Source organism: Triticum urartu, chromosome 7A (assembly GCF_056163025.1).
Source record: "Triticum urartu cultivar PI428250 chromosome 7A, HENAU_Tu73, whole genome shotgun sequence".
NCBI lineage: Eukaryota > Viridiplantae > Streptophyta > Magnoliopsida > Poales > Poaceae > Triticum > Triticum urartu.
This window is the reverse complement of record NC_141879.1, coordinates 52,830,264-52,838,671: the sequence shown is the minus strand read 5'-3', so window position 1 is coordinate 52,838,671 and position 8,408 is coordinate 52,830,264. Positions and strand designations below refer to the sequence as shown.

Genomic DNA, 8,408 nt, shown 5'->3' with positions numbered 1-8,408 from the left:
TAAATTTATTAATATAGGCATAGAAGGCATCAGGAATTAGCAACACATTATCAAAACTAGCATTTGGGCCGCGCCCATGGCGCACTGCCTGAGGCGTTATGCTGTGGTGCCAGGTTGGTGGCCGCACCTTTCAGTTTCTCTTTTATCCTGTTGGCAGAACATGTACATACAAGTAATGTGAACTTGATGAGCCCATGACAGACAATGCACAGGAATATGACAGGATTAGACATGTCAAATCTTTCAAGCAAACTGGCCAAAGTAGCACAACAAACCACAGCATTATTTCTCTGCTGTAAGTTGATTCATGTGCTCTTTCTTTTTACAATAAGTAATTAAGATGGAAAGAAAGATGTCCAATGAACAGGAAACAAATAGAAAAAGAAATGAGATTTGCTAGATCAAGCTGATGATCCCTTGGCAACAACAGACCAATATGCTTGTACCACATGTTAGTGCATATAAAGATATAAAAGTCAATTTACTTTACTTGGTCTAACTAATGAAATCAGAGAACCCCAAATCAATCAACCTCATGAGAGCATTTTCCTCTCATTGTGAAAAGGAAGTTCTGTCCAAGTGATTTCTTGTCGATGAGTAGAACAGCTCATCTCCCCATCTTCCTCCAACAACTCGTTTATCCCGGCGGAAATGGCAGGGATGAGCCGGTTCGGGGCAAGATGACATGGCCATCCATGCATGTACCAGCCAAATCGTGACGCCGGTCCATAACCATCCGTACGTGGACCAGGCGAAGTGTGGCGCCGGCGTCATGGCGGTCTATGCGTGTAGCAGCCGCAGTGTGGCACTGGCATGGCAAAGCAGCCGTCATTGTGCTGATCTTCGTCGTCCTGACCACCAGCTACTCCCTCATCTCCTGCAGAACCGCTTCTATCTGCACGCACATCTCGGCTACCTTGTTGAGCTCGACGCTGGTCTTGGCGTGAAGGAACACCAAACCTAAATCTGGACCACATATATATACATACTCATACATCCGCATGTTTGTTAAGTTACAACAGGATCTTTGCCGTATGCTTGCTGCACCTGCTTTACAATGCCTTGAGTTCCATCAGGACTTCCGTAATCCACAATAATGATTTCGAACATGGCTTCCCTACAGTAGAAAGTTAGATCATCAGTTAAAGTTTAGTAAAGCAAATGCAAGAACCTTGACATTTGAAATACAAGGTTAGGAAAATACGAGTATACAACAGCGACAAAACAGGTTGTAATGCTGATCAAATACTACTGAGCATACAACAACAACGGATATATGTTGGATGTTTGTTACAAACAAATGTGTTGCATGATGCATTCTAAAACAGGTAAGATACACACTGACAAATCACATAACAGAACTTCAGTTATGATTGTTGAAGAATTAAATAATGAAAACACCACTCTGTTCAATCTCCAAATGATAGTTTGAAGGCGTGTATTTTCTTTTGTACACACGGCAAGCAAAGTCCTGATAAACGTTGCAATCCAAAATCACTATATTTCTCTCTGAAACCTCCAAAAATATGGTCTCGTAGAGATTGAGCGAACAGAGGCTAAGGGCCAGTTCTTTTGGTGGCTTCCAGAATAAGCTGCAATAAGCTGCCCCCTACCTAGTTTATTCTGAAAGCTGAACCAAACTTATTTTTTTAGAAGCCTAGTAGTTAAGACTTGACTAGTAGGCTTTTAAAAAGAAAATTTTGGTTGGGCTTCTAGAATAAGCTGGGTAGGGGGCAGCTTATTCTGGAAGCCCAAAAAAGCTAGCAAAAGAACTGGCCCTAATTCTTTTTTCATAAGGAGTTTAACCTTTATGTTCATATTTCAGACTGAAGTCTGTGGGAAAATAGCATATGTTTCTCAGACAGCATGGATCCAAGCAGGAAGCATACAAGATAATGTTCTCATTGGATCTTTGATGGACAGACAAATATACCAAGAAACAATCGAGAGGTGCTCATTGGAAGGACCTTGAAATGCTGCCATTCGGCGACTATATACAAATTGGGGAAAGAGGAGTATATCTAAGTGGTGGTCAGCTTGCTTGTGCACTATACCAGAATGTTGACATCTATCTTCTTGATGACCCTTTCAGCGTTCCCGCGAACAACGATGACCCTTTCAGTGTTGTTGATGCTCATACAACAAGTCTATTTAGTGTAAGCACCTATATTATCAGTATACTCAGATCGTATTCCTGTTTGACTATGGGCTGTTTTATATGGCTCTTACTCGTCTGACGAGATTATGTCGAATTATCATAATTAAGCATTAAAAATAATGTATTCAACAATCATTTGTCGTGTAGTAGGACTGTAGGGGGCTCTGCTACTTCTTGGTAATTTTTTTAAATAAATATAGTACTCCCTCCACCTACATTTTTTCAGCAACCTTATGTTAACTTTACAGGTGTAACATTAATGAGAATATGAGAGCAGTGTTCCCCTTAACATAAATCAGTTGTAAACCTCTGAATATTTAGATTGTAGATCAGTTACCTCATGATTCATCAACATACCCAAATACCACTGCCGGCCGAGAGACCATGTGGGTAGGAGGAGTAGGCCATGGCTGCACATACCGACTCTGGATGACATGACCGCAACAGCCTCCACTCGTCCCCTCAATGGGGACAACCGAGATTGACGGGGAAGCAGTAACGCAACCGCTCACCGCCTTGATCTTTCTGCTAATGGTGGAATCCCAATAGAACCAGCATACGGCATGCATCGGTCACAAGGACAGGACACATAGTCATCCCAGATCAAGAAAATGTGATAGGAATCCCATAGGGCGGCCAATTCTAACAGGGAACAAAATTAGCAACATCGCACCTGGAGGTACACATGGTTCTCCGTGTTCTCGAAGTTCCATGGCATGTGCTCCCTTCTGAATCCCAGGAACAAGTTCATGTCCACGTACAACGCACATCCAACCTATGCAAAGACATACAGAGAAAGAAACAATTCGCGTTATAATTTCTTTAGCGGTAATCAATGATTGTGACCATAGTTAACCACGAAGAAGATGTAATTAGTGAAGATAAGCATGGACCAACCTTTTAGCAGATTCTTCTTTTCAGTGAACACCATATGACCAAGTTCCTGGATTGCAATAACACCACAACAGGAAAAGCTGATAAACAAATGGCACAACTAATTGGTCATTTCACAGAAACATCAGCCAAATACGATAGGAGTCCAAACCATCCATAGGACACATATGACCAATATAACAAATTGCTAGAGTAGATGTACAGTCATGTTGTTGTTTCAAAAATCTGAAGAAACAAATTGCAGTTGAGGACTCATAAAATTGCAGTTGGGGACTAACCTTGTAGACGCGGGCAAAGATGCAGTGGTTGTGGGCTTGGAGGGCCCGAACGTGGTGCTGCCCTGCTCATGACTGCCGCCGTATCCGCTCCTGTGACACGCCGATCTGCCGTCGGCCGCTGCTGCTCCTCCACAGACGGCCGCCGCAGCTCTCTGCAGTCGTTGCTGCCATGAGCCCGTCCACCACCGCTGCTCCTCCAGCAGCCGCATCCAGGCGTTGCTTCTCACCTCGAGCAGTTGCATGTGCGTGCTTGTGGGGTTGAGGCTACGAGCAGGGATTGGGCAGCGGCTGCGGTAACCCTAGCCGCCACTCTGGTGAGAAAACGAGAGAGAGGCCGAAATCGAGGAGACGAGCAGAGGGAGCAGAGGATTGACAGTACAACACGCTTTCACCCTTTTTTCCTCCTTTTTTTTCAAGGCGTGGTGGCGCAGAGGGAGTTGATCCTTCGTGTATAGCTCGAGCGGGCGCTCCTTCGGCGAAGCTTATTGTGTTCGATTGCAGCATGGACTGCCAACCTGGGCTTTCCTTTGTGTCACTCATCTCGATTGATCACCCCGTTAGCCGAAGCCTCGTGATTCAGGTGTTTCATAAATTAATGTCTGTAGAAATTTGCTTCAAGGCCTCTATTGTTAGGGTGAAAAATTTAACTCCTGCAACTTAACCAGGCCTGTAATATATTTGTTGATACCATGTCGTTCAAAATATTGTTGTACGGTACTACTACCTCCGTCCTGGTTTATTTGCCCCCTTAGTATTGCCAAGATGGCTCCAACGGCTCCTGTACAGGCTAGCGACTCGGGTGGCGATGGGGCGGGCGATGCCGCGCCCCGGTGTGTCAGGTGAGTCGGCGGGCTGGTCGGAGGTGAGGCCATCGGGGCGGCCGGTGCGCGCGGCCCCGGCGGCGGCGCTAGGCGCGGTGCCGTCCCCGTTCTGGGAAGGGAGTTGGTTCTGGGCGCTGTCTGAGGTAAGTGACGAGGAGGTCTCGGAGGCGGAGGAGGACGCTGGCAGTGGCGTTGCCGCCGGTCGGCTTGGTGCAGGGCCCAGGCCCTCGGTAGGTGCGTTCGTAGCCATGGCGGAGGAGCTCGGGGGCTCTCTCAAAGCTGGACGGCGCGGTGCTTTTGCGCCAGGCGGTCGGGGCGCCCGCAGACCAGGGGTGTCGGGTCGGGCGCCGCCGTTGCGTGCGGTGGAGGCGCCGAGCGGATGCTCGGTGCGGAGGGATGACGAGGTCGTGCCTGCTACGGTGGCGACGGCTGCTACCTTGCCGGCCGCGGGGCCGGTCCCGGAGGCAGATCCACCGCGTGGGACCGCGTCGGTCGCGGTGCCGAGCGCGGCGGCGGCGGCGGAGCCGCTCGAGACCTGGCCTAGGGTTGGCGAGGTTGGTGAGGCTGGGCCAGTGGGCCGGTCCTTGGTTACGGGCCGGTCGGGCCCATCCGTGCCGAGTGCAGCCCAGGGGGGCGGGGCAGTTGTGGAAGTGTCACGGGTGGTCGAGGGCTGCCCAGTGCGGCCCAGGCCCGCTCCCGCTGTGGCGCGGCCTGCCCTTAAGTGGCTATGGATCCACCGGGGCGCCTCTGATTGCGCACTAGGGTTTCCAGCCACTCCCGCAGAGGTGCGGCGCTTCGGTCGTGTCACTCGCTCTCTCTCCCCACTCCCCCCTCCTCCACCCCTGGACCGCTCCTTTCCGGAGGTCGTCGCCATGGGATCCAAGGCGGATCGGCGGGCGGACAAGCGGGCGGAGCCGGATCCGGAGGCGGAACGGCGACGCGAGCGAGATCTGCGCGAGCAAGCTAAGGCGCGGGCGGCGGAGCGCACCGGCGAGGAGGGCGGCTGGGGGCCTCCCCCTGCCTGGTGGCTCAAGGACCAGGAGCGCAAGAAGAGAAGGAAGGAGGAATACAAGAAGAAGGGGCTGGAGCTTAAGCGCAAGGAAGCGCTCCATCCCCACTGCGGTGACCGGGCGGGCGACCCTTTCAACAAGCCGAAGATGAAGAAGCACAAGCCCGCGATGAAGGCGGCTTCTTCTGCTTGCAGTACCCAGAGGAGGCGGACGCGGGGGCGTCGGAGCTGCTGGGGGTCAACGCGGCGCTGGTGTCGGCCGCGCCTGGCGTCCTGTCGAAGGAAATCCTGGAGGCAGAGCTCCCCCACCTCTTCGAGGGGGAGTGGGATTGGCAGGTGGCTCCGTTCGACGTGGACTCTTTCTCGGTGGCTTTCCCAGATCCGGCTTTGCTGAGGATGGCGACGCGCAGCGGCAAGTTGTTCCTCCCCATCAACAACATCACGGCGAACATTCGCGACGCGGTCCTCGCCGAGCCCAAGGCGCAGTCGATGCCGGAAGTGTGGGTGAAGATATGGGGCATCCCACCGAAGCAGCGGTGCACGGAGCGTCTGATGGCGGCCACGACCATGATCGGGCGGCCCCTTGTGGTGGATGAGCTGTCCTTGATTCGGTTCGGTCCGGTGCGCATGCGCTTCGCGTGTCGTGTGCCGGCCAAGCTCCGGGGCTCCGTGCAGATCTGGTTCAATGGAGAAGGTTACAACGTCAAGCTCGAGCCGGAGTTAGAGTCTCGTCCGGCGGCCCCCGCCCTCCCACCTCCTCCGCCCCCGTCCAGTGGCCGCGGGCCCGATGAGCAAGACAAGGACAAGCAAAAGGACAAGGCTCCAGAGCAAGAGGCGAGCATGGAGGAGGACAACTCCATCGACACGGCGGCGTGGGACAAGCTGGGGATCTCCGCGCCGGGCCTTGTTGCTCAGGTGGAAGGGGCAACGATGACGCGGGCGGCTGAGGAGGGGGGATCGGTGGGGATGACGATCTCGATCCCCAACCAATATGGCTCCAACCTGGGGTTGGTCTCCTCCCCTCCCATGGCGGCTGCGGGTGCGGATGGTGGTCTGTTCCCGCACGGCCGCTCCCCTTCTTCCTCGCGCCCCCGCCCCGCTGGGTCTCCTGCCTCTGGTGGCCGCGGCTCTACACTTAGCGGCTCGGTGAAGCTCATGAAGAAGACGGCGGTGCGCAAGGTCAGCGCGGAGGTGGTGCGCGCGATGGAGCCGCTGGGGGCGCCTGTCACTCCGAGGCAGTCGGTCATGGCGCTGGCGGCCCCGACAGCGCCTCCAGTGGACCAGCTGCTGCAGGACGCCTCCAAGACAGTGCTGATTTCGAAGGCCAAGCGCACCAAGACGGTGCCAGCGGCGCCGGTGCGATCCAGCTCGCGTTCGAAGGGGGCCAAGGGCAATATGCCGTCCTTGCAGAGGGCGCAACTCCTCCAAGCCCAGAAGAACATGGAGATCTCAGGTAACCCACCCCCCGGTTTACAGTTCTAGATGATTTCTCGGACGATCATTTGCATGAGGTGTTAGATGCGAGCGGTGTGGATCCCTCCTGTGTAGGAGGGGTTAGCGAGTTGATTTCGCTGGTGCGCGCTAAGGAGTTAGCGCAGGCCGCGATCGCGGCTGCCGCTGCAGAGCGTGCTGAGCAAAGACCCCGGGTACCCGAGGGAGGGGACGCCGTGGTGATCTCTGTGCCCGAAGAGGGGGGGACAGGCAACAGGGGTTGCTCCCTCTCCCACGACTTGCAAGGGCAAGACGAGGCGAGTGGCTAAAGCGGTCACCTCCAGGGGTGTCCGGTTCCGGAATCGTGTGATCTAGATGCGAGCTTTGTTCTGGAATATCCGTGGCTTCGGTCACGTGGGGCGGCGTACCCAACTTAAAGAGTACATGCGCAAAGAGGACATAGATATCGTAGGGCTTCAAGAGACCATTAAGGCAGATTTTCGTTTCCATGAACTGCTTGCGATCGACCCCTTGGAGCGCTTCGAGTGGCAGCACGCCCCTGCTGTAGGGCACTCAGGTGGCATGCTGCTGGGCTTGAGCCGAGCCCTGTACGAGGTTATTGACTGGGACGTAGGCTCATTTTATATCGCGGCTCATTTCCGTATTCGTGCCTCGCTTCGCGAGTTAGCAATCATACAAGTCTACGGACCGGCCGATCACTCTCGTTCGGCGGAGTTCTTGGCGGAACTCCAGGCCAAAGTCACCACGATGTCTGCGGCCACGCTCCCTGTTCTGGTGGGTGGAGATTTCAACCTTATCCGATCGGGAGCCGACAAGAACAACAGCAATATAAACTGGCCTAGGGTGACCATGTTTAACTCCGCCATTGCTGCCATGGCCCTAAGGGAGGTGAACAGGTCAGGCGCGAGGTTCACTTGGACTAATAAACAACTCGATCCGGTGCGCTCAGTGCTGGATAGGGTGTTCATGTCGCCGGAATGGGAAATGGGCTTCCCTCTCTGTACATTGGTCGCGGAGACACGCATAGGCTTTGACCATGTACCGCTCGTCTATTCCTCGGGGGAGGACAGGGTGCGACGCAGCCTGCGCTTCTTCTTCGAAACAGCCTGGTTCGAAGTGCCAGGCTTCGAGGAGATTTTCAGGGCAAAATGGCGGGCGTGCGTTGATTCGTTAGGACCCCAGAGAGGCCCGATGGAATTTTGGAACGCGGTGGGGGGCCGACTCAGGGCTAGCCTCAAGGGATGGGGCGCAAACCTAGGGAGGTCTGACAAAGAGCGCCGCGCCGAGATCCTTGCGGAAATCGCAAGGATTGATGCACTGGCTGATGCTAGGGCCTTCTCAGAGCAGGAATGGGCCCATCGCTACGCCCTGCAGGGCCAGGTAGAAGCGTCCCTGTGCGCGGAGGAAGAATACTGGCGTAGACGAAGTGGTCTGAAGTGGGTTCTGAAGGGCGACGCCAATACTAAGTATTTCCAGGCTTATGCTAACGGGCGTCGTCGGAAATGTTCCATCTTAAGGTTGCAATCAGAGCAGGGGCTTCTGTTGCGACAGGAGGACATCTCCCGACACATTTACGAGTTCTACATCAATTTGATGGGCTCGTGCGAGGCCCAGGGGGTGGGGCTCCGCGAAGACGTTTGGGAGGATTCGCAACATGTGTTGGACTGTGAAAACGAAGTGCTAGGGCTTGCCTTTCTGCCAGAAGAGATCGACGCCGCTCTCCTCGGTATGAAAGTGGACACGGCGCCGGGACCAGACGGTTGGCCGGTGGCGATGTTCAAGCGCTTCTGGCCTTT

General features: G+C 54.1%; 1 long non-coding RNA gene across 1 annotated transcript; it reads right to left on the bottom strand.

The window, feature by feature from the left end:
* Window positions 1-257: 257 nt before the first annotated feature.
* On the bottom strand, window positions 258-3,141 carry LOC125523073 (uncharacterized). The gene is made up of 4 exons (XR_007290095.2): window positions 3,056-3,141; window positions 2,496-2,933; window positions 1,048-1,117; window positions 258-966 (listed from the first exon to the last, which is right to left on the bottom strand). It is a non-coding gene; the product is annotated as an uncharacterized LOC125523073 (long non-coding RNA).
* Between the last annotated feature and the right edge of the window lie 5,267 nt (window positions 3,142-8,408).